This window comes from Ambystoma mexicanum, chromosome 4p (genome assembly GCF_040938575.1).
Source record: "Ambystoma mexicanum isolate Mex_15411 chromosome 4p, UKY_AmexF1_1, whole genome shotgun sequence".
In the NCBI taxonomy this organism is placed as follows: Eukaryota; Metazoa; Chordata; class Amphibia; order Caudata; family Ambystomatidae; genus Ambystoma; species Ambystoma mexicanum.
Window position 1 is genome coordinate 97,950,289 of NC_090927.1, and position 25,529 is coordinate 97,975,817.

The 25,529-nt window shown below is 46.7% G+C and overlaps 1 protein-coding gene across 1 annotated transcript in view; it reads right to left on the reverse strand.

The window, feature by feature from the left end:
• Window positions 1–25,191, reverse strand: part of GCKR (glucokinase regulator) — a 460,619-nt gene extending 435,428 nt beyond the window's left edge. Inside the window, exon 1 of the mRNA XM_069605446.1 lies at window positions 25,087–25,191. The gene's annotated coding sequence lies outside the window, so the exon portion shown is untranslated. The remainder of the gene's footprint in view (window positions 1–25,086) is intronic.
• Between the last annotated feature and the right edge of the window lie 338 nt (window positions 25,192–25,529).

Below are 25,529 nucleotides of genomic sequence, written 5' to 3' on the forward strand. Positions count from 1 at the left end.
GCATATACCATTCCACAGAGGGGGCAGTGTGTGGTATGCCTTTTTTCCACAGGCCCAGTAATGGTCCATTACTACTGCTGTTCCTGCTCCCCCCTCAGGTAACTCCATCACGCTTTCACAGTTGGTGTTGTATCCTACGTCCACCTCCCCTTTATGTTGGTAGCATACCTTAGGCGCAGTTAGCGGCAGTATTGTTATTGGGTCTTCATCCTTCTCCATCCACGTGAGCATGGGTACGTACTTGACCCAAGTCATCCAACATCTATGGTTGTGTCCATCAATAGTTGAAATATTTTCTCTTGTTACCATGTTGCTGCCAACCACTCCTATGTCCCATTTGTTGTTCATGTACACCTTCCCTGTTATTATCACCAGTGGTCTTTCCCAACATCCGTTTTTACCAGGGACTTCAGTGGCATACCAATCACATGGTAGGTACTGTAGTGTTACTTTCTTTGTTTCTCCTTTTTCAGGACCACTTGTTATGTATCTGAATCCTTCAGCATGTAAACTGCTCTTGTGGTAACTCAAATAAGTCTTGAGGAAGTTGTTTTCATATGGATATGTATCTCGCGTTTTCCACACCAGTTGCACCACTGTCCCTTGAAATCTTCCTTTTGTCTGGAACAGTGCCAGGTATATTATACATCGTGATATTTTTTCATCTATCTCCGTGGCAACAAATGTTCGAGAAGCGCTCATGGCGTATGGGATTAATGAGCAAACGTAGCAGCTGTCTTCTGTTGTCTGCTTACCTATGTGGGTCATGTTTTGGTACCATATGTTGTTTGAGATGTGTGCTGAATCTTGTATGTAGTTGTCAATACCTTTATTATCTGAGTATGTGCTGCGTTTAACTCTATTTTCCTTGTGTGGGATTTTACTAGTACCACCTGACGTAACACCTGTTGCAATTCGGGGTGGGGGTGTATTAGGTTTGGGTACAGCAATAATATCGATAGCATAGCTGTACTGCCATACAGAGGCAGCCAAGAACCCGGTGATCATTAAAATCCCTATCAATTTTATTACAGATGCTAATTTCACCGGCATTTTGCTCTTACCTTGCTGCAGTCCGGCAGCTTATTCTTGCAACGTTACAGTTGCCCGCCTGAAAATTCTTAATATGCTTGTTATTAGTGTTAGTTGTCGTTTTTAAGCTCTCCCTATCAAGTAGTCATTCAGTGCCCAGGCGAAGAGCTGTTCCCATGCCAATCTAAGCGATCTATCTCTTAGGGCAGGCAAATATGGTTGGAGGTGGGGCATTGAATGTTCTATGGCCAAGAGGAATGCTGTGTAGTAGACACGTACCCTCCTTCTTTTCAGGTACGTTGGCCTTTTTATTTCATATACAAATTGGTGTGACAATTCTTCCAGGTAATTATCGTCTGAGGGTACCATCTACTCCTGGGCAGTGAATTGGTTAGTTATCTACTTTCTTAGTAGTACAACAATACGCTGTACCTGCATGTGCGAGAGAAAAGAGAGAACATTCAGGTGTTTACATGTGTATATATGTGCAAGACAATGTCCTTCAGTTCAGTTATTACTACAGTGGGTAGGGGGGTCAATGGGCAGAGGGTTTGGGGCTCAACTGGCGGAAGTCTCTTTACTCTTTAATCGTGTAACCCTGGGGTGGGCGGTATGGGGATCACCCCTTTCTTTTCTAGTAGTTGTCTCTGGGGAATCTGAGGGGTGGCAGGGTATGGGGACACTTAGGCCGTTACTTGTGGTAGAAGTCTCTTCCTCCGTTGGTGACGCTGTTATTGTTCTTCCAGTGGCCCTGTCGGTGGCGCTGGGGCGGGTCTGGAGTTTGTAGATCTTTACGTCATGTAGGTGGTTCCAGGCACGTTTGTCCTGTAGCTTATTGCTCTCATTGATACCTCCTCTACCAGATGGGGGACAGTGAAGCATGGGCTGTTCCACTTTCTGTTGAAATTGCGAAGTAGTACGTGGTCACCTTTAACAACTTTGCACAGTCTTTCCTTTTCCAATTCTTTATCCGCGTCTTCTTGTTGATCGCTGTTAGACCCGCCCGCGTGCGCTCGATCTGTTGAGACACAAACACTACACTAGTAATCAAAGCAGACACATATTGGTACATTTCATCACCAAGGACATTTGCAGTACTCTCGTGGTCGGTAAATGCTCTTGATGTTGGCGTTAGGGGAAGGCGCATTTGACATCCGGTAACCACCTCGTGAGGGGTGAGGTGGTGGTCGGAACCTGGTCTATTCCTTAGCTCAAATAGGGCTAGTGGAAGGCAAAACAACCAACTCTTCTTTGTTGTTTGCTGTATTTTTGCAATTGCCTCCTTTAATAGGCCATTCAGGCGTTCACATATACCGTTGGCCTGTGGGTGGTATGTACAAGCAAATTTATGCTTGATGTTCAGTAAGGATCTGATGTGCTGGAACATTTCGTTTGCGAAATGTGGGCCATTATCTGACCGCAGTACCTCGCACACTCCCCACCTGGGGAAGACCTCCCTCACTAGGAATTTAGCTGCTCTGAATGCATCTGGGTGTGAACAGGGCCCTGCTTCAATCCACCTCGAGAATGGGCATACTACTACAATCATATACCTATTTCCTTGACATACGTTGATCATATCAACATAGTCAATATGGAGATGTCGGAAGGGTCCCTCTGGCCGGGGTATAATACCTCTTATCACCTTCAGAGTGTGACCGGCCGTAAACTGTTGACATGTGAGACAATTGCTGATAAAATTTGATACATGAGAATTTAACTCTGGGCAGAACCAGTCTTCCCTAATTCGTGCTGCAATTACTTCCTTGCCTGTGTGGGCTGGGTGGTGTAGTTGGCTCAGGGCGGTGTTCAATAGTGCCAGTGGTATTACAATCTTTCCAGTGTCACCCTGGCGCCATAGTGCGTCAGTTGGTGACATTGTGCATCCTCTTTTCACCCATATTTCTTTTTCTGCCATTGGTGCAGCCGCTTGTAGCTCCATTATCTGTGTGGCTGGGAGATGGGTGTACCCTACTCTTATCAACATCTCCTTAGCCATTCCCCTCCCTCTCCCTCTCTTTGACTCTGGGGGGGTTCCATATCTCACCAAAATATGCAGCATACTTCGCATGTGCGTCTGCTGCTGCATTCCCTTTTGAAATGTGGTCTTCACCATTGGTGTGTGCGGTGCATTTGACCAAAGCTAATTTTTGGGGGTCATTTATTGCTTCAATTAGTTCAGCCAATAGGAGGGCATGTTGCACTGGAGTGCCATCAGCTCTCCTAAACCCTCTTCTTCTCCATTTCGACAGCCCTGAGTGGACAGTGGACGTAACATATGCGCTGTCGGAATATATGGTCACTCGTTTGTCAAAGCTTTCCTTCAACGCCAAGATTAGTGCAATTAATTCTGCTGCTTGAGCGGAATAATGCTGTGGTAGTTGTACACATTTCATTGCCACACACACCGGTACCTCCATCATTTTTACCACTGCTGCCCCAGTCCTCCTTATACCATCCCTTTGGTCGATAGTTGATGACCTATCAATGAACAGGAGCTCACCTCCCTCTAGTGCGTTCTCTTCAATCTTTCTAGTACATGAGTACATTTCAGTTATTTGCGTACAATCGTGGGCATAATCTCCTTCCTCAATTACTTCTGCTAGGAACCTTGCAGGGTTGACCGTGCTACATCTAACAATTGATAGTTCAGCTCTGGATAAGATGATCTCATAACCTGATGCCTTTTGCGTGGTTAGGGTGGACTTAGGTTTATTCAATATTGCAAATAGTGCATGTTCCACAAACAGTGTAGTTGGGCACGCCATGGTAATTGCTGATGCTTTCTCTACTGCAAAAGCAGCTGCGGCGAGACCTTGTTTGCAAGGGAAATGACCTAACATCACAGGATCTAAGTGGCCGCTGTAAAATGCTACTGGTTTGTAGCCCATGCTTGTTTTTTGAGCCAACACTGCTTTCATTACTGCTGAGTCGCAATGTGAAAATATAAAGAATTGTCGCTCATAGTCTGGGGTTGCCAGTACCGGAGCAGTTGATATCGCATCTTTCAGTTCATCAAAAGCCTCTTTCATTTCCATTGTCCACCCCAACTTTTTCTCCCCTTTATTAGCTTCCTTTAACGCCTCAAGCAGGGGTCCTATGTATGAGCTGTAATCAAATACCCATGCTCTACAGTAGTTGCACAGACCCAGGAACTGCTGCAGTTCCCTCACTGTTTGTGGCACTGGCGTTTTTGAAATGGCCTGTGCTCTTTGTGGTGCAATCTTTCTTCCATGTTGGGATATGAGCTGACCAATGTAAAGTACCTGTTCTTGACAGTACTGTAACTTTTCCATGTCTACCTTGTAACCTTTTCAGCCAATATTGTCAGCATCTTTAATGAGTCCTCTCTGCATGTTCTTTCGTTTGTACTGCAAATTATTATGTCGTCGACATACTGCAACACTGTGCTTTACACTTCAATGTTACCCAAATCCATCTGTATTACTCTGTTGAAGATTGAGGGTGATTCGCGGTACCCTTGTGGCAATCTGGTGTGTTTCCACTTTGTGTTTCTGTAAGTGAAGCTTGTCAGATCTTGTGAGTCTGGGTGCAATGGTATTGAAAAAAAAGCATTTTTAAGGTCGATCACTGTAAATCGTGATGCTTCTGCTGGAATGCCACACAATATTGTGGCCGGGTTTGCGGCTATGGGGTATTCTGCTTCTACTATGTTGTTCAAGGGCCTGAGATCCTGTATGAAGCGCCAAGACCCCCCTCTAGCCTTGCGCACTGGGTATACAGCCGTGTTACATGGTGATTCTGAGGGGACCAATATGCCATTATCTATAAGGGCCGTTATGGTTTCATATATGCCCTCATCTGCCTCTTTTGATAGTGGGTACTGTTTCACTCTGGGGAGTATTGCACCTTTTTTCAATTTTATCCTTACTCCCCCTATACTTTTTATGCACCCCACGTCATAGGGGCAAGTAGTCCATAATGATGTGGGTACTTTTGTCATATCCTCCTCAAAGAAGGGAACTGGGGTGGATATGGGTGCCTCAAGTGCCATTGCAATTTTCTGTGCCACTTGTTTGTACGCCACTCTTAGCCATATTTCCACACTCATCATAAACACCATTTCACCTCCTTCTTTTCTTCTTAGAACAGCTCCTCATCTGACACCTGGGTGAGTCTACATCCTTCTGCTAGTGCTATCACTGCCCTCCATGCTCTTCCTTCTCTGTCTTGGGCATATACAGCAATGTAATCAGCTGTTGCTATAATGCTCTCAATGTCCACTGGAACCACCTTTCCTTCTGGTTCATTGACTGGTGTTTCTGGTCTGAACAAATAGGCTGCTGGCCTCCTCCAGATCTTTCCCTCTATCCCTGGCATCCATGCAAATGCCATGTCTGTTCCGTACTGGAAGAGTTCGCCATCTACTGGCTCAGCCCTAATCGCTGTCTGTCCGCAGTATGCTTGCATAATCTGTCGTGCTGTGAGCATGTTAATTCCTGGAGTAGAGCAAATTATGCCGTCCTCCGTAAAGGAGATCGTCATATTCAACCTGTTCATGATGTCTCTCCCCTGTATATTTACTGGTGAGGGACTATAATATAAAAGTGGGACTGACATGTCATAATCTCCTATAGATAAGGGAATGTTATCAGTAAAAGGAACCAACCCTCTAGCCCCAGAGAATCCTTGGGTGTTCATGGCTTCGCCCGACATCTTAAATTTACCTTCCCTTATGCAAGACCGGGTCGCCCCGGTGTCAACAAGGAATGATAATTTTTTGTCACCTATCGTTACCTCCATGCGTGGTTCCTCCGCACTATTAGGTGTTACCGACAGGATGGGACACACCAAGGCCGTCTGTGGGCTGTCCTATTGAGGGTACAACGATTGACCATTTCCTGTGTAAGGGTTGTGTCCCAGGACCGTCACCCTACCCAGTTGTGTTTGTTGTGCTTGGGGTTGTTGTGTTATCGCTACCTGTTGTTGTGGCAGTGAATATGTCTGTGGCTGTTGTTGTGTTATTAGTTGTTGCTGTTCATTTCCCTGTTGCAACGTCTGCTGTTGCTGTATGCCCTGCGGTTCCTGTGTGGGCCTTGGTTGTCCCCGTTCGCTCCATGATGGTGTTCCTGGTCTTACTCTACACGTGCGTGACATGTGCCCTACTAATCCACAACTCCAACACACCCGTGGTTCCCTACTCTGCCATGGAAAGCTTCCTGTGTTGTCCTGGTATACTGGTTGCCCGGTGGGGTAGGAATTTCTAAGTCCTCCCACCTGCTGTTGTGTGTTATATCCGTATCCTCTCCCTCCCATAATTCCTCCTCTTCCCCTGTTGTAATTATAATACCCAGCTCCTGGCATTGAGTATCCTCCTCCCATGTTGGTCGTGTATGGTTGGAGTGGCGGCACCTGTTGTGTTATAGTCTGTGAGGGTGGTATTTGGGAGGGATCTTGTGCAGCCACTACTTGTGTGGGGCTTTGGGTCATTGTTGTAGGTGTAGTTATTAGTGCCCCTTCCATTGTGTATTTAGTAAGTTTTTTCTGTACTAGTTTAGCCTCTTCCGTTTTCCTGTCCTCTTCCTTTTGTTTCATTTTTCCTTGCCATGTCCTGCAATGATGCACTATTGTCAGTTGTATTTCTGGCCATGCTTTTGCTTCCATTCCCACTACTTTCTTCAGTTGTTTCTGAACTCCTTTTGGGAGCCCTTGTACTAGTATATGATAAAATATTGCTGGTGTTTTGTCCCATTGTTCTCTAGTTTCCATGCGCCACTTCTCTTGGATTTCCTGGATATAATCAACAGGATCTTCGTTCTCACGCATCTTGCGTGAGGTAATTGCTCCTATGTCTGATGTGTCTGGGTACTGTACCCTCAGTGCCTGCCATAGTGCATGTCTGCAGTTTGCGAATGCGGTGCGATGTGTTTGCTATTGTTACCCCAGGGAATCCCGCTCTCTTCCAAATGTCATCCGCTGCATCCCCTAATATCGATATTAGAAGGCCCTTTACATCTCCCACTGCCAGTTTCTGTCCTGCGGTGTGTTTTTCCATTTCATATATCCATTTACCCGCACCTCCACTTAATGATGGGAGCCTGCACTTTATATTTTCTTTGTCTGTATGCTTCCAAAGGACGTACTCTGGTCTAACCCCTCCCCTTTCCAGAAGTGGCATTAAGTTGTGTCTCGTTTTACCCCTTGGGTTCCATAAAATCGAGTCCTCACACCCCTCCTCTTCTTCCCTCTCTCCTACATCGTCAATTTCGTCCGTATTTCCCCTGCTCGTAACTCTTTCTTCTCCATCTTTTCCCCTTCTTCCATCATTTCCTGTATTTAATGTGGGCGTGTGTATTAGTCCTTCCTGCCTGCGTCTAGGGAGGTCTCTAAGCCGACCTGCATAGGGTGTCAGTTCGTTTGTGAAGGGCGCAAGTATGATTGTAGGTAATGAGCGTGAGGTGGTTGAGCATGTAGGGTGGGATGGGAGAGGGTGTGATGGTGACGGTGTGGCTTCATGTGTCTGTCTTTCCGCTATTCCTTGCTCTTCCTCCTCACTTCTCTCCAGTTCATCCTTTCTCCTACAGATCCATGGTGAGTCTGTATTGGTCCGGGTGGTGTATAGTTTATCTAGGCTTTCCCTTTCACTGTTTCTTCCTTCCTTCTCCATTCCTTCTTCTCCCTCACTACAAAAGTCATTCATAAACGGCAGCCCCCACTCTGTCTTGTTCCCCTTGATTGTTACCGTTTTTAAGTCTATTAGGTCCGGTTCTCCCTTTTCTCCTTTACCAACCGCTCCCCTTTGCGCTGATGTTGTTGCTACTTCTATGTCTCTATATACATACCCCCTTACTTCACTCTCCCTTGTCCTATCTTCTCTTTCCCCTTCATTTCTCTCCTCCATCTCTCTACCAATTTCCTCCCTTTTCCTTTTTAATTCCTCCATTACTTCACTACTCACTTTTTCCAATATCCTTTCATCCTCTTTCTTCCTTTCCCATCTCACCCTCTCCCTTTCTAATATACTCTCTATCACCCTCCCTTCTTCGTATTTCCTAGTTGTTTCTGATAGTAATCTCTTCTTCCACATTGCCATTTCTTTTTCTTTCTCTTCTTCTTCCCTTTTCCTCTCTCGTAGCACTGCTCTTGATACCCTTTCTGCTGCTGCTTTTACCCTTTCAGCTTCTCTCCTTTGCTCCTCAGTTCGTTCCCTTATTTTTTCCAATTCGTTCTTACCTTCTTTCCTTTTCCTCGCTCTATATTTTTCCTCCCTCTCGAGCTGTTTGATCAGTTCATTCTGCTCATCCCTTAACTCTGCTAGTCGTTCCTCCAAAATCTCTTCCTTTTGTCGTAACAGCTCTTCCCCTCTCATTCCACTCTCCCTGGTATTATCCTCGTCTATTTTCCTTACTACCTCCTTCTCTTCTCCTGTTAATGAACCTCGTAATTTTAATAGTATCTGCGCAGCTACCCACTCATCATGTCCTATTTCCACAGTTTGTTCTTCTCCAGTCCTCCCCTCCCCTGCTGGCATCTTCCTATGAGCCACATATGGTGGCGGGCTGTATGCCGGGTTCGAGTACCCCTCAGCCGCCCTTAACTGTCCTCTTTCTATTTCTCCTAATTCTCTTAAAGGGTACAACCCCCCTCCCTCTGTTTTCACTACCTTTGCTAGGGGTATATCGTTGCTCTGTTCCTTTTTATTTCATTTTCTTTTGAGTTATTATTCTTTTCTCCTCCCTCTTGTCCGTTCCCCGTGTTATTTGGGTCTTCACTCCCCTTTTTCCCATTCTCTCCTTCCTCAATCTCTTTTTCTTCCGGTATTTCCCCCACAGTGAACATTCTGTTTGGTCCTGGTCGGGACCCTTGGAACATCCTCCATAAGTTAAACACCTCCACGTGGTGTGTCAACTTCTTCCCTTTGTATGTATTATGCAGATGGTTTAATAGTGAATGTTGTGTATATGGATCGAAGCTACCGTTAGGCGGCCATGGTGTTATCATTTTGTTGTCCGTCCCCTGTGTCCATTCTATGCTATACTTGATCAGTTTCTCCCTATGGGGTGACAGTGTTGTACATATGTATTGTAGTGGGGTAGTGAGGGTGTTCCCCCACCCTCCCGATCCTGTCCCGTATGACATAGTAGCGCTTCACTTGTTATCCTTCCCCTATTTGGTAGCTGTTATCTTACTAACACTTACAATACACAGCCTTATACCTTTACCTGGCCCCGTAAGTTTGGGGACTTGCGATAGTCCACTAAGGAAAATTAAAATATAGTATTTACATTTGTATATTTTCTTCTTTCTTTCTTCCTTTACACAACACCCTTACGGCCCCCTGCGGCCGAGGCGCACGTAGCCCCCTGCGGCTGCGTACCCCTTGTGACGTTCTTATACAGTCGTCCTATTTTCATTTGTTCCTCCTCCTTCTACACTTGCCGTGGCCGGCGTTCTCCGTGCGCAGCCACGTCCCCCGTTTCGCCTTTCCCCGATCAACTCATTACCGTTTATCTCCGTTTTCACTCCCTTACCACAGTTCTCTTCCCCACCACTCTCAGAAAGAAAGATGCCTTGTGCTCGGGATATCCTATGAAAGCCCTACTGGTGACGTCACCGATCTCTTCGAACTACTGGTAAGTTCTTCATATATTCTTTAAGTCCAAAATACACTTGCAATCTACCCCCGTTAACCTCACAGCTGTCTTCCTGTCACTCCTGGAACAAGGTAATCAATAATATAATCGGACTGCGCACACTGCGTCGCCTCGCGTGTGATACGCCCCTCGACAGGAGGGCTTAACCAGCCAATTATCTTCCGTATTGGGCAACTAACTAGCTACCGCCTACAGGGAAACGTCATCTACATATCGAGTTTCTTGCTCGAACAATAGGGATCCTCATCTACTCATTGATCAATAAATGCCAAATCGTAGGAAACCACACACACACACCCTTACACGTAGTCGCGACCTAGGCCAATCAGTGTCTACGAGCGGCCGCACGTGATGTTTTCATGCTCCACCTCCCTCTCTCGCGTAACATAGCCGACTGCTCTCGCACTCGTTCGGCTACCATTCATTTCATTGCCTACACTAAATTGTCAAACCTTCGCCGCGCACCTGTGCAACACCTCCCACCTCCCGTATTTAATTCCTCCCCCCTCCCTCACAATTTCACATTGCTTGTTGTGCGTGGCATGCTCACCAAGTTCTCTTGATGCGGGGCCGCTCGACTGCGTGCACCCCTCCAAGCGGCTCGCCACCTCCCCTCGTCTGGACACTCGCCAACCGCGGGCGGGATACTTCTCAACCGGCTCCCAAAGGCCAATATCCGGATTGTGCTGTCCGGTCTTCTCGCAGTTCCGCGATGGTCCTGTAGTCCTCAGAAGGGGGCAACGGCAGAGGGGGCTGCGCCGCCGGGCCTCCTCGCAACGGGAGTACCTGGAAAAATAAAAATAAAAAAAAAGCAGATCTTAAACAGATCTCAGCAGTGCCTCCAACTTGTCGGGGGGTAAATTCTGCCGGGGTCGGCCGGGCTGTCCGTAGACCTCCGGGCAGGGAGGCCCCAACTCCTCCCGTATATCCCAAAAGAGATAGAGTATGAGAAACACGCAAGAAGCAAGGTGACTCTGCTGTTTATTAGACAAAACGGCAGGGATGGGTCAAGGATCGTACGCGTCCGTCCTGACACACACACACAATCGTGGGGCTCCCAGGCCCTTTTTACCTTAGTATGACGCGCTACTTGCGTCACCTTAGAAAGTTTAGCAAAAACCTATTTCCACGCTGGATTGGTTACTCGAGTGGTAGGGTTAGTATAGCATACATATAGAGAACGGTGTTAGTGGTTGAGGGTTAGTCAGGTGGTATACTTGGGCTGTCCCTTCAATTTGATACATGAAAATTGTTACATGAAGACCTCTGAGGATTGGTCAATGTTAATGGCGTCAGCGATAAGAGCCCCATGTTCTGATTGGTCCGCTCGCGAGCCTCCCAATCTGAGACTATCGCTGTTCCCAGCTTGCGGTGCACCTGTCATTTGCAACAATGTTTTACTATGGGTAGGTGTAAACAATGTGAGGATTTATTCATATGTTGGGAGGTCGACTACTCCCACTGCTGCAGATGTCCAATGAGTCTTTTAATTGTATCTGCCTGTGTCTTGAAACGTGGGATTCAGGCGTCTCCTTCCTCCTGGGCTTGGCATCATGTCAGGTTTGGCTTTGTCACGTGAGGTGGGACCGTGTTTGAGGCAAAATTCAGCACAATTAATAATGTTTTTCCCACTGTGTGCCTGGTTTATCTTGCAGGTGCGACCTTGGCGTCGGCTTGCGGCGTGCGAGATTGCAACATCGTGCCCTTGGCGGTGTGCTTTCGCCGGGCTCATTCTGCAGGGTCAGCAACCGAGCTCTTGCTCATTCAATGTTCATGGAAGCTTTTGCTTGCGGCCTACTTGGGCGTGGTGCATAGGTGGAACCGTTTGATGCAGAGCGCTTTAGGTTATGGTATCATATTGCTCTATCCTCAGTATCGTGTCTCCGTTATATTCTTCATTATGGTACATGGTTCTTAGAAGAAGCGTGAGCAAGCCTTTTTAGATAAGTTCATTATGCGTCTTGCGTTTCTGCATTTTGAGAGCCTATGTGGAAAATAATAAAGATGCACGTCCGTGGGTATGTCTGTCGCCTACGTCATAGCACTGAGTATGTTCTTCGTGTGGATTGGTGTGGGAGTGTCCAGTGTGCATGTTTGCACAGGTGTGCTGACCGTTGGCTAGGTCGTCATGGCATCTCTAATGACGTGTAGGTTTAGTCGAGTTGATCCATGCCGCAGGTGTCGGCATGGACAGGGCGGGCTGCTGGGCAGGTAGGTGGGCACATCCGTACGTTCCTGTACCAGGGTATTTGGTCGTCTGGTAGATAGGCAAACTCCTCTTGTGGCGGGTGTCTAGGCCATGATCCTCTAGGCCAAGCGCGAGAGGGGAAGGGCGGGAGCCTGTTCTTCCATTCTCCCACTTCACCACACTGAGACTTTACACTATGCAGGGCATACTTGTATTGCCGTGCTGCACTGCGTCCAGCACTGTTTGACAACGCCAACTGGTCTACATAATATCATTAAGTGTGCTTGGACTTTCCTCCTTGTTGTGATGTGCTGTCTTCTCTGCTTGCATGCTGAGATATCATGAATGTTCTGAGCATGCAATGCTTTGTGTGTGTGACCTGCTGAGTGATCTAGGTTAAGTGTGAGGAATTTGACAATCCGCACAGGGAGAGTGCACTCACGTGGGCTTTTTGATTTTTTGATAAATGGAAATGAATGATGGGAGGTCAACCTCCAAGGACTGTGTGAAGCCATTCCGCACACAGTCCATCTGCTTCCAGCACAAAATGCATAGTCACATGTACTCTGGGAAGACACAGCTTAAGGGTGCCATCTTCCCCTGTCATATTCAGCTGAAATGTGGCAGCCCCAGGTACATCAAAGCATCTCCAGAAGGGGGAAGGCACACCCTCATCCAGCCATGAACAGCCTAATTTAAATATCAAAGACTCCATTGATCTGCATTTCCTTTGTCCTCCGGCTGGTGGCAGTGCATACTAATGAGAGATAATTGAAGCAGCAAATATTGGAATACAAGTGAATTATAAGACCTCCTATTCCAATTTTTGGTAAAGTGGTTAGATGCAACACAGCGAAAATACAATTATTACCCAATGATAAAAGGCACTGTCCAGTGAAGGTTGTATAAAAATATCTACTTTATTATTAATACACAGAAAGTTCTAGCACACTACAAATATGACCCACCCTGTAAAGGAACACAGAAGACAGACAGTTTCACAGAGGAAAGGGATGCACTCTGTATCCTGACAGCAGGGTAGTAGGAAAAGTAATTAGTCTTACAGACAGTTCAAGGTTATTCGGTTCCAACACCATGGGGGCAAAAGGTCGTAACTGCCTCTAGGGGCCTTCTGAGAAGGACCAGGGGGGCAGGACCACAATGTACCTGGAGCGGAAGATGTTTGTGGTGCTCGAAAGCGTTGAGGTGGTTTCAGGGTGCTTTGCAGCCCTTGAGACAGAGTTAGTGGCAAGAGACAGCTGCGGGTAACAGGCGACAGGCAGTTCGGCAAGCGAGGCTGGACGAACATCTGCAGGCTGTCTGGCATGGCGTCTCGGGCCATGAATCGTTGCCTCTTTGCTGGTTGGCGCATCTGGAATGCTGGTCGAGGTGGCTGAGATGGCTCTGGTAACTGCAGCCTGACAACAGTCAGTGGTGCAATCCAGATGTGGTTGAGGACTCGACTGTCTCGAAAATGTCCTTAAAAGATGGACGCTGGATGATGATTGTGTGGCACTCCCCCTAGCTTCTTCGCAGGGCTTGTGTCCTCAGCTCAGGAGAGTGTTGCAGGCAACAGCCTTGTCCTTAGTTCAGATACTCTCCTGCACTTCCCACCCATGAAGCTTGCTGGCAGAACCTAGCAGGGCACGCTGCGTGCTGGCTGGGTACTGGTTCTGGGGCTGCTGGATGGGTCCTCTGAGTCAGTTATCTCCCTCTGTTCCCTGGGAGATGTTTAGGGGAGGGATCTTGCTTCCCTCTTGGAGCTCCTGGCCTTCATTCACTGGCAGAAGATGTAAGGTAGATTGTACCTTCAGCCCAGGTCCAAATTAGTCCTTCTTCTTAATCCTTTCAAAGTCGTTGGATGATCTGTCAAGTGAGGGGTTCAGCCCTCTCTTAAAGCCAAATGGGCCCCACTTGGTGCAGGCAAAGCCCATTTTAATGAACCAATCTTGGGTCTCCACCAACAATCTTCTGTTATGCATGAGGTCAGGACCAGGGTGCTCTGCAACAGGACAGACAAGGGTGACAGCATATACCCAAGTCCCACCCATCTTCCTGTCAGTTGTAGACTAAAGTATCACTCTGGTTAACTGACCCATCTGTGACTCTTGATTAAAGCACAGGCTTCCCTTGAAGTATTTGCTGGGAAGCAGACTTCTTGTCTCTCCCAAATCATATCCTTCACCCTTCTGAAAGGGGTCTGCTCTGCAGGGACACCTGAGGTAACTGCTGGACCCAGACAGGCCATTCACTGCCTTTCATACAGAGAGGTGGTAACTAGTTTCAAGTAGACACATTGCATACCAAAGGGTGTTAGTCCCGCCTTTCCTGTTGTCTATTCCGGCAACTAATCCCCTTCAGGCTTCCTTCAATTATCTCTCATTAGTATGCACTGCCACCAACCGGAGGACTAAGGAAATGCAGATCCATGGAGTCTTTTATATTTAATTTAGGCTGCTCATGGCTGAAGGAAGGGGTGCCTTGCTCCTTCTGGAGATGCTTTGATGTAGCCGGGGCTGTCACATTCCAGCTGAATATGACAGGGGAAGAGGGCTCCGTAGGCTGTGTCTTGCGACTATGTGACTATGCATTTTGTATGGGAATCAGATGGACTGTGTGCGAAATGGCCTCACAAAGTCCTTGGAGGTTGATCTCCCATCATTCATTTTCATTTATCAAAAAAATCAAAAAGTCCAGGTGAGTGCACTCTCCCCGTGCGGATGGTCAAATTCCTCACATGCCCCCCGAGCCTCAACCTGTGAACCACCACCCTACTGAGGGTCTGGTTTGTCATCAAAGCGAAAGGACCAGCTGGGGTCATCTGCATTGCCATGCTGGGAGCCTGGCTTGTACTGGATGTCCATATCTAATCCCTGCAGGGATATGGCCCAATGCAAAAGCTTAGGGTTCTCCCCTTGCGTGGCCATTAACCATCGCAGAGGCCTGTGGTCTGTCTGGATCGTAAAGTGAGACCCAAAGATGTAGGGTTTCTGCTTCTTTATGGTCCACACAACTGCATACACCTCTTTTTCTATGACAGCCCAGTTCTTTTCCCTTTTTGTGAACTGCATGCTAATGTAGTCTACACGTTGCTCTACCCCTTCAGAGTTCAGCTGCGCTAACACTGCTCCAATCCCAAAATCACAGGCATCTGTCTGGATAATGAATTACTGACCATAGTCTGGCACTTTCAGAACTGGGGCCCTGGATAATCCATCCTTTAAATCCTGAAAGGAGGTTTGACAGGCAGGGGTCCAAGCTCCCTTCTTTGGCATCTTTTTGGATGTCACATCATTCAGGGGCATGGAAATGGTCCCATACCTTCTGATGAATGACTGGTAGTACCCGGTGAGACCTAGGAAGGCTCTCACCTGTGTCTGTATGGTGGGAATGTCTCAATCCTTCACAGCCTTTACCTTCACTTTGAGAGGTTGTTTGTTACCTCCACCAACCAGGTAGCCTAAGTAAGTCACGGTACCCTGCGCTATCTGGCACTTTGTGGCCTTGATAGTCAGGTCTGCATTCTGCAGCGCCTGAAGCACTTGTTTCAGGTGGGCTTCATAATCCTCCAGGTGTGGCTGAACACAGCAAAGTCATCTAGATAGGTGATGCTGAAGTTTGCCAGTCCAGAAAAAACCTGGCTAACCATCCTCTGAAAAGTGGCAGGGGCATTCTTCAATCCAAAGGGCATCACAGTGAACTGAAAATGTCTTTCCGGGTTGAGAATGCGACCTCTCTTTCACTGCATCTGTCAAGCCAACCTACCAATACCCTGCTGTAAGTCAAAAGTACTCATTTACTTGGCAGCGCTGAACTGGTCAATGAGCTCATCTGCCTGAGGAAAGGGGTGAGCATCTGTCTTTGTGACAGAATTGAGCCCCCTGTAGTCCACCAAAAGCAAACTTCAGTCTTCCCACAACTGATTTTTTTTAGGGACCGGTTCCATTGGGCTAGACCAGGGGCTGTGGCATGACTATCACTTCTAGGGACATCTTTGAAACTTCTTCCTTGATGGTGTCCCTGACCTTATCGGACATCCAGTGAATTCTACTCTTCACCAGCTTACTGTCTCCAGTGTCTACATCATGGGTGTACAAATCTGCGCGACCGGGAGTCAGAGAAAACAGACCAGCAAACTGTCCCAGTAAAAGGCAACAGTCTGTCAGTTGCTGTTCTGACAGGTCTGTTGCAAGGTTGATACCTTCAACATACCCATCTGTGGCTTCAGTGTGCAGGAGGTCTTGGAGGGGATCAGTCTCCTCCTTAGTCTCTCCATCAGTCACTAACGCCATGACCAAGTCATCCCGGCTATTATGGGGTTTTTAGCTGGTTGACGTGAAAGACCCTGCACAATTGTTGTGGTTCTTTCATGTCAATGAGAGAATTCACCACACTGACCTTTTTCCAGCACAATGTAAGGCCCAGTCCACTTGTCCTGATGGGCACTGGGTGTGACAGGCTCCATAATCCACCCCCACTGGCCTGGAGAATAGACTGTCAATGTGGCCTCCTGGTTGTGCCAGTGCTTCATCAGCTCCTGACTAGCCTTTAGATTCTTTGTTGACTGTTCCATGTACTTTGCCATTCTAGTCCACCAGATCTTGTGTAGGGGATGATGTTTGCTTTCCCATCCCTCCTTCATTAGACTGAGGATACCTCATACAGGGTGTCCCAAAGAGGAGCTCAAAGGGGCTAAACCCTACTCTGTTCTGTGGAACCTCCCTGCAGGCGAAGAGAAGGCATGGCAAGAGAATATCCCATTTCCTCCTCAGATGCTCTTCCAAGCCACCTATCATGCCTTTCAGGGTCTTGGTGAACCGCTCAACAAGCCCTTTGGTTTGTGGATGTTAGGAGGTAGAGAACTGGTAGGGGACCCCACACTGTTCCCACGTAGCCTTCATAAATGCTGATATGAAGTTTGATCCCCTGTCAGAAATGACTTCCTTGGGGAATCCAACATGGGAGACTATCCCAATCAGAGGCTACACAACCACAGGGGCTTTGGTGCTCCTCAGAGGGACGGCCTCAGGGTATCTTGTGGCATGGTCCACCACCACCAAGATATATCTGTCCCTGAGCTGGTTTGAGGACCCAAAGTACCCACAATATCTATGCCTATTCTCTCAAAAGGCCTCCCAACCACGGGTAGTAGAATTAAGGGGGCCTTTGTGGCACCACCCGACTTGCCAGAAGCTTGACAAAGTGGGCAGGACCAGACAAATTCCTTAACTTTGACACCGAACTGCAACCATGACAAGTGCGCAGACAACCGGTCAGATATCTTAGTCACTCTCAAGTGACCAACTAAAGGAATTTGGTGAGCCAAATGCAGAAGAAACTTTCTGTGGCATTGGGGAACCACCAACCTTCTGGTGTCCTCGCCCTCAGAATCTTTTGGCTCACTGTACAGGAGTCCATCCTCCCAGTACACTTTGAACAGTCCAGGGGCCTCGCCCTTAGCCTGATCCTGCAGACCGGCCAGAATGGGACATCCTTTCTGGGCTGTGTAGAAGCAGTCTGATATGGGCCCCCAGCTGATTAAACTCATCCAGCTTGGACAGACCCTTCAGATCTGCACCCACCTGGTCCTCCACCTCAAGTTCCTGCGCTGCACCAGGCAACTCTGAAGCACGGAGTCCCCTGCTACCAAAGTAGATATTTACAATTGCAATAAAGTGACTATCAGACCTGTGTGTGAATAAATATAAAAAATAGAAGGTTTTGAGATCAAAATTGTGGTCAACTTCAGATAACAGAACACAATGCCAGATGTCACAATGGCCTAATGGCATCACAGGACAGAGGTGAATTGTCTGCTGTATGATAAGGATCTCCCCAGCCTATCAAAATTCAAACAACAAAGAGGCTAATGGTTTTACCCCGGCCTTAAAAAAAACATCAATTCCAGTAGGCTCTTGTCACATACTTGCCAAGAAATGAAATTGGCCTGGAGAAATGACAACTGAGATTTGCATACATGTGAAGATGTACTATTAGTTCAAATGGACTATCATAACTAGTGATTTTCTGAGCAACAAGAACGCACACTGCATCCATTCATAGGTCATTTGAATGCTAGTAACAAGCTGGTTATTCTTATGTGCATTTGATCCACATGCGTGTTTTGGAAATCATGCTATCATCTGAATTCTGTTTCTGGCTGCCCCGAAAATATCCAGAATTTAAGAATTGGTGAGCTGATGGGTCATAAAATTAGTTATCCGGAGATTAGATTGCATTTTCTTAACTATAATACTCTTTGTATAAAAAACAAAAAAAAATCCACGTGTTGGTGCAACATGGTGCGAACACGGCTGTCATTTTATCAAATCCCCCATGATTAGCTGATGCAGAATATATATATATATATATATATATATATATATATATATATATATATATATATATGTCATGGCATGTATTAGTAAATTACACACTTTTAACATGTAGGTACTTTCTGGCTAAAAGTGGACAAAGGAAAAGAAATGACGGAGACTCCTAGACCCTGACTGAACGAATTCTTAAAGTGGGGCCGGACTTGGGGGGGGTGGAGAGAAATGTAAATGTCCAATCCTGGTTGCCAGATCATAAGTTAGCACTGCCTAGTGTTCACTTTCCTTGGGAAGGGTTCAGAGAATAAAAAGGGTGTGAACTATGGAAGAGGCGACATCTGCTAAATTCCCAAAGGAGATTTGCTGAAACTGCATCTGAGTGGAAATATTGGAAGCAGGCTGGAGTTGTCTATTGCTGGGGAGACTAGAAAAAAGTGGCTGTGAGGCTTTCCCAGAATCATAGAGGGAGGATTGCTGTGGAATTCCATTGACTGAAGTGCAGGCCAGAATCCTTCTTTTCCCTAAGAGCAAAGTCCTGCTCAGTCTGAATGAGTGCAGAGCCCAGAGATTTCCAAAAGTAAGTAGATTGTCCAACCAAATTTCAGCATGGGGATCTATTTAATTAACCCATTCCCTTTCATATAGGTTCTCTTTCATTAGTGGGTGGGGGGTAAAATTGTGTAGACCCTTTGTATATTTGACTGTATATTAATTGTATTAACTCCGAAATAGATTTACACAGGGGGGAAGCTTGGAAGAATTCAAAACTTTCACCCTCCCTCAAAGCAGGAAGATACAAGATAGTCATTTAAAGTAATGGGGATGCCCTGATTTTCCTGTTCACCCCTGACTTCTCTAATGAGAAGGGGTGTCCCTTCCTAAAATGAGCATTTCCAACAGACCCGCTCACCAAAACTTGTTTTTAAACAAAAGATATACTTGCCACCAAAACTAAATTAATATTTGCCACAATCCCCAGATCTTGCTTTTCAAACCCAAAGATACCGGTCCCTAAAATGAAAATTCCCAACTGAAACCCATTCCCAAAAACCTGCTTTTATCTCAAAAACGAAATTCCCAATAACCACCACTCTTTCAACATTGTATTTAACCACAGGGCTCCCTTGGACCCACAAAAGAAAATTATAAACTGCCCAACTACCCCAACATAGGCCTTTAAGTGAAGGGGGCTCTGAAAAACCAAAATTCATAAGATCTGCATTTTACTGTCCAACATCCACAACATGGGCCTTTACGTGAGGGGGCTGGGTCTGGAAAACAAAACTTCTAAATTGTCCCCACTCCCTAGAGCTGACCTTTGGATAGAAGGGTGCTGCATTTCATTGATGCTTGGGTTTTTGGGGCTAGGGGAGAAGTGCTTTGCAAAAGCGAGACCTCATGTATCCAACACTGAACGTGTGATGTATGTTTTGTTTTTAAATCAAATTGTGGGGGCGGGAGTGCACAGCTAGTTGGTCTTATATGTAGGTTTGGAGAGTATAAATTTCGAGTCGTCATGTTGAAGGATTTGAAGAAATATTCAGGTATTATTTCAGGTGCAGGCGGGCTGTCGTCACAAGACCACTTGGGACACAAAATATGTAGGAAACCTCAACTGCGTATTGCTAAGCAGTAAGCCCAGATGCACTCCTAAAGAACCTAAGTTCAATTGTTAAATTCACACAACATTAACTGATTCTTTGTTGCCAAGAGCTTGCGTTAATGCGGGTTATTTCAGAAAGTTTTATGATAATTATTCAGTAAACATTTCAGCGGTAACTTCAAATGAAACTTTGGATTCAATAGACCAGAAATGTCAAACAACATTTGCACAAACATTTTAGGTATAAGGTTCATTTTAATTGACCTGTCACCATTTTCTTCAAAGTAAGGTTTCAAAACAAGGTTATAAAAAACAAGGTTATAAAAAACACAAACAGTGTGATACACACTTTCTGGGACATGACATAGACCTTCTTAAGTCATGCAATTATTACAGTGTGTCGTATTAATCATCAAATACAATTTTCTCATGTACATATCAGTTCCCTATTCGGGAGACTTTGTGGGAGTTTTTTTTAACAAAATAGCAGCTCCCTCCAAGGAAGCCCTTTTATATATATTGCAAATAACCAACGCGTTTCGGCACCCCATACTTCCTGGGTGCTCCCAAGCAGCTCCTTAGAATCTCCCTAAGTATATACATAACTCTGAGACAGGATTACACTTGGACTGGACCCAGAGGATGTTCCAGTCGCTACTCTGTGCCATGTGTTCCCAGGATGAATCCGGAAGGATGTTAATGTGAAAGGCTGAGGCCTGGATGTTTCTTTGAAGAGGAGGCGGGTGACTATAGTGCGGCTTGGAGTGAACAGGGCAGCAGGGGATACATCCAGGTGGTGAGACTGACTCACAGTCAGGGCTGCGGTGGCTGTTGGAGAAAGTGCCCAGTCAACACAGTGGTTGTTAATGGCACGTGGGAATAGAAAACTGCAAACCCCCAGCCTTGAGTCATCCTTTAAGGTAGGAGTTTGCAACCTTTGCCCGATGTTTTGGACTACAACTCCCATCAGCCATAGCCAGCATTCTACATAATGGTCACCAACTTCCTCTTAGCGGGGGACCCGGTTATGCCTTCGGCTTGAAGCCAGAAGATGGCATACCACATGCACTTGGGGAGCAATAGTAGCACTGCACGGCTGCACTCCACAGATTGGAGGCCTGTTGTGGAACAGAGGGGCGTTTCCTTAGAGAATGTGTGGTGTATTGTATTAGTCATCTATATAGCACCTTTTCCCATTTGTATGGCCTCAAAACGCTTTGTGGTAGGAACGCCCGCAGGGGCCGAAGTCCGTGTATGGGACAGTTTTCAGAGGAGGATTAAGATGCTGCGTGTGTGCATTTCGCTAGGTCTTGGCTTTAGGAGGGATGGCTAGGCATCAATAAGCATCAGTGGAGGGGTACAGGTGCACTATTTAGAGCTTTTGACTGCAATCTTAGTGTTAGGCAGAATTGCATGCAGTACTCTCTAAGACCAGCACATACAATTAGGGCTACAGGTGTAAGCAAAACCAACATTTGGTAGACGTCTATACTACACAGTTTGTGGTAGCAGGGCTGAGCAGCCAGGCTTATCTCAAGAGGGAATGTGAGAAGTACAAGGATGTAACACAAAGTTCTTACAATCACAATGATTTCAAGTAGACACTTACACTCAAGGTTTCTTGGTAAAACACTTATTAATTTATCACAGTAATAAACAAAACATTCACTAGAAGGAGGCACCTTAATATTATACACAAATTCACTTCAATAAAAAAAACAATATGTTTGAGTAAATTAGGCGCCCCTGAAATAGGAGCAAAATGGCATTTCAGTTACTTTGAATGGGAGTAAAAGGACACAAGTTAACAGAATAGATCACAAATACTTTCTTAGGCAGTGCACATAGTTTCAGTTCACTAGAGGACTCGATTCAGTTCAATAGGCCTAGGCCAAAGTCAATGGGCTAGTGTATTGGATAGGAAGGAGCAGTTCTTGAAGTAAACTGTAAATTCTTTGCCAAAGTTCTCAGAAGTAGTTTGTACGAAAAAGAATCATATGTTGGGTCACAAGCTGATTAGGCCTGCAAGTTGAGAAAGTTCCACAAACTTTCACTGCGCGAGAAGCGCTCTCGCAATCGTGTTGGCACAGTACCTTAGTATGAAGAAAAAGATGCAGCTGAAGATGTTGGTTCCTGGCAGGTCCTGCAGATCTCACTGTTCCTGAGCCTCAGTCGTGGGGATAAGAGGGAGGATGTCGGGGGACTCCTGCACTGCACGTGGATGGGTCAAACAAGCTGGCAAAATAGAAGATCGTCGGTCCGAGCAGCTGTCGTCAAGCACACAAGCTGGTGTCCTTCCCCCTGGTTAATCCTAACCAGCTCCGAGAATGGTATCCAGGTGGCTTACGAGTTGATTGGTCATACAAAGTCAAACGAAGAAGTGATACTTGAAGGGGCTTCTCTGTCGAGATGAACTTGGCGATTCGGACCTGCAGCAGGGCTTCACTGGGCAAACCAACTGTCCAGGAGTTGCAGCAGCCGTCCTCTTCCAGCTCGTCTTCGGTTCTTTCGTTCCAGTGGTCGACTCCGCTTTCCAGTCCAAGAAACTCGCCTTTGAACAGTTTTATCCCTTTGATTCCAGCCTAGCTGCCACTCTCCCAGCAGGTTGGCTGTCCTTGCTGGACAGTCAGCCAGCCAATCACGCCAGAGTGCATTTGGGCCTCCTAGGAGACTAAGCACAGGGAGTTTCAGGCACCTCCCTCACTTCCTGCCCATCCCAGACACTCATACGCCAGAGGCGGTCTTCAGTCCTGAAGCCTGCCAAAGGCATAGAAACAAAGGGACCAAACCGAGTTTGGTGCACAGAGACAAACTCTAGAAGGACCTTTCCAAACAGAAATGGCAAAAATAGAAGACCGGGACCAGTTTAAACAAAGAGGCTTAAGGCGCCATCTTGAAAAACATGGCTCCCGCGATTTTTAGCTACCAGGGTTTGCGGTCGGGAAAAATCATGGTAGTTCATTGTAAAACCACTGCCACCAGCCATTTCGAGAGGAAAGGGTAGCATTTCACTGCTACATGAGTTTCTAGACACAGGGGATACTAAGTAACCCCTCCAGCACTCTACAGGAAGATAGTGTGTGCTGGGTCTAGGAATTTAAAAAGACTAGTAAAGTCAATTTAACCTTACATTCTCTGGGAAACAGTAGTTTATCGCAGAGAAGGTATTTAAACCTTTGGAAAGTCTAAAAAGACATCCCTGTGATACTGCACTGAGGGTGCCGTGTAACACACATGAAAAGATGCCTATGTAGTTATCTTAAAACTCCATAATCCAAGACCACAAGAGTAAAACACACATCAAAATACATGAAAAAAAAAGGCTCACACTCTTTCCAGGTAAAAAAAATCAAGTCCGCAAAATCCAGCAAAGTTTCTGGGGGTCTCTAAGGTAAAGGGAATTAGCACATTTATGAGAATTCTCCCTAATACTAAGGGCCCGATTTATGGATTATTTTCCCAGTTCAAAGTGAATTTGCACTGCTGAAAAGGGACTTTGCACTGCCAACACAAACCCTTATTCATGGAACCGTGCAAAGTGTATTTGTGCAGTGAAAAGTCACGTCAAAGTCAGCGCATAGTCATTTTTGCAGTTCAAAATGACTTTGCCCAGACTGCACAGCAAAAATACACTTTGCACAGTTCCATGAATCAGGATTTGTGTTGGCAGTGCAAAGTCACTTTTCAGCAGTGCAAATTCACTTTGAACCGGACATATATTGCATGAATCGTGCCCTTAGTGTACAGCAGAGACCTACATTAAGTACAAGAAAATAGAATCGGGCTCCTAATTGTATATTCTTATAAGGAATGTCAATAGAGCCACAAACATAGCTGGCAGTTATTAGCCTTTGGAAGTGGGAGAAGCACTCAAATGACTTTCTACAAACATGAAAAAGTGGTGTTCTGTGCCGCACTTCATGCAGGACAGATGGGGCAGAGGCAACCACAGTGCAAACTTCATTATAATGGTGTTGCATTCTGGGCCTTGTAGTCCTAAATTTATAAATGGCAAAGAGTAAAATTGCAAGTCCCAAATTGTGAATACAAATCAGAGAGGGCCACTACAGCCTTCGTTTGCACACAGATAAAAGTTACGTAGAAATAAACTGCAGCACTGCAAGGCTTTACTGCTGCACACAGCAGCCCGCCCTTCTAGGTCAGTGGCCTCCGAGTCGCTCCTTCACCTACTCTTTTATTTAACCTGTCAATCGCACTACCACCTGCACCTCTTAAGAAGTACCTCCTGCACCCTCAGCATGGTAGTAGTGCCTGTGGTTCAAGGCTGGAGTGCGCGCAGAGAGTGCAGAGTGCAGCAGCTCGCCTGCCTCCCGGCCTGAGGCGCTCCCACCACAGCATGGTGTTTGCAAAGTCTTCACTGTCTGCCTGTGCATTGTGAAGTCAAAGCCTTAGGCTTTATCCTGTGGCGTAGAGCCTTTGGTTCAAGGCTGGAGTGCGCGCAAGGATTGTAGAGCACATCAGCTCGTCTGCTACTGGCCTGTGGCGCTCCAACCACAGCATGGGGTTTGCAAAGTCTTCACTGTCTGCCTGTGCAGTGCGTAGTCAAAGCCTCAGGCTTTATCCTGCTGCATAGAACCTGTGGTTCAAGGCTGGAGTGCGCGCAGAGATTGCAGAGCACATCAGCTCGCCTGCCTCTCTGCCTGTGGAACTCCCACCACAGCTTCGGGTTTGCAAAGTCTTCACTGTCTGCCTGTGCAGTGCAGTCTGAAGTCAAAGCCTCAGGTTTTATCCTGCGGCGTAGAGCCTGTGGTTCAAGGCTGGGGTGCGCACAGAGAGTGCAGAGCGTGTCAGCTCGCCTGCCTCTAGGCCTGTGGCGCTCCCACCACAGCATAGGGTTTGCAAAGTCTTCCCTGTCTGCCTGTGCGGTGCAGTGTGTAGTCAAAGCCTCTGGCTTTATCCTGTGGCCTATATACATGTCCTCCATTCACGGCAGTCAAACTATGCTCCTATCCACCCTCAAGATAATGCCATACTGCAGGCAGCTGCCACACCTAACATGGGTTCCCGTTGGAGTGGGGGTCTTTTCAAACCTAAATCCTAAACCATGGACTGCACTGAGCATTGCACCTGCTCGCTGTTACAGGCCTTCTAACATTTCCTCAAGTAATGCTGTTTCTGATAAAATCGGAGCATTTTTTCAAACAAGTGCCAAGAGACCAATTATAGTGCTTTATAAGACGTGCCAGGTTGCCAGCAGAACACAACATCTGCAGGTGGGGTAGGCACAGTGTGGGTGCGCTACTCACCCATGGATAGCTGTGTGCAAGTTAGATTGCGTCTAGGGTGGGCACTCACCTTCTGAGGTGGCCAGCACCGAGGGGGTACAGAGGAAGAGCAGCACGAAGACCTCCATCTTCCAATGTCGGCGGTCACTGGTACAGCAGTGGATTTGAACAGATCTCTCAGGGGGGCTCTCCTTTCAGCTGTGAGTGGTTTGCGAGCAGGCTGCGGGCTCTTGCTTCCGGACGGGGCGGAGATTTGAGAGGTTGGGTCCACTCCAGCAGGGCGGGAGCCTTCCAAGACACACACACACACACCCAGTGCATAATGCGGCTTGAGGGCGGAGCTCTGGAACTCTGAACTCGTGGCATTTGCTTATTCTCGTTGGCAGCACTTCAGACAGCACTCACTCGATCAACCTGTTCCAAGCACTGTGGGAAAAGAGAAACACACACTGTTACAGACATGTACCCGTGCCAAGCAAATGTTTACCTGTGGGAAATTCAGACAGCAAAAAC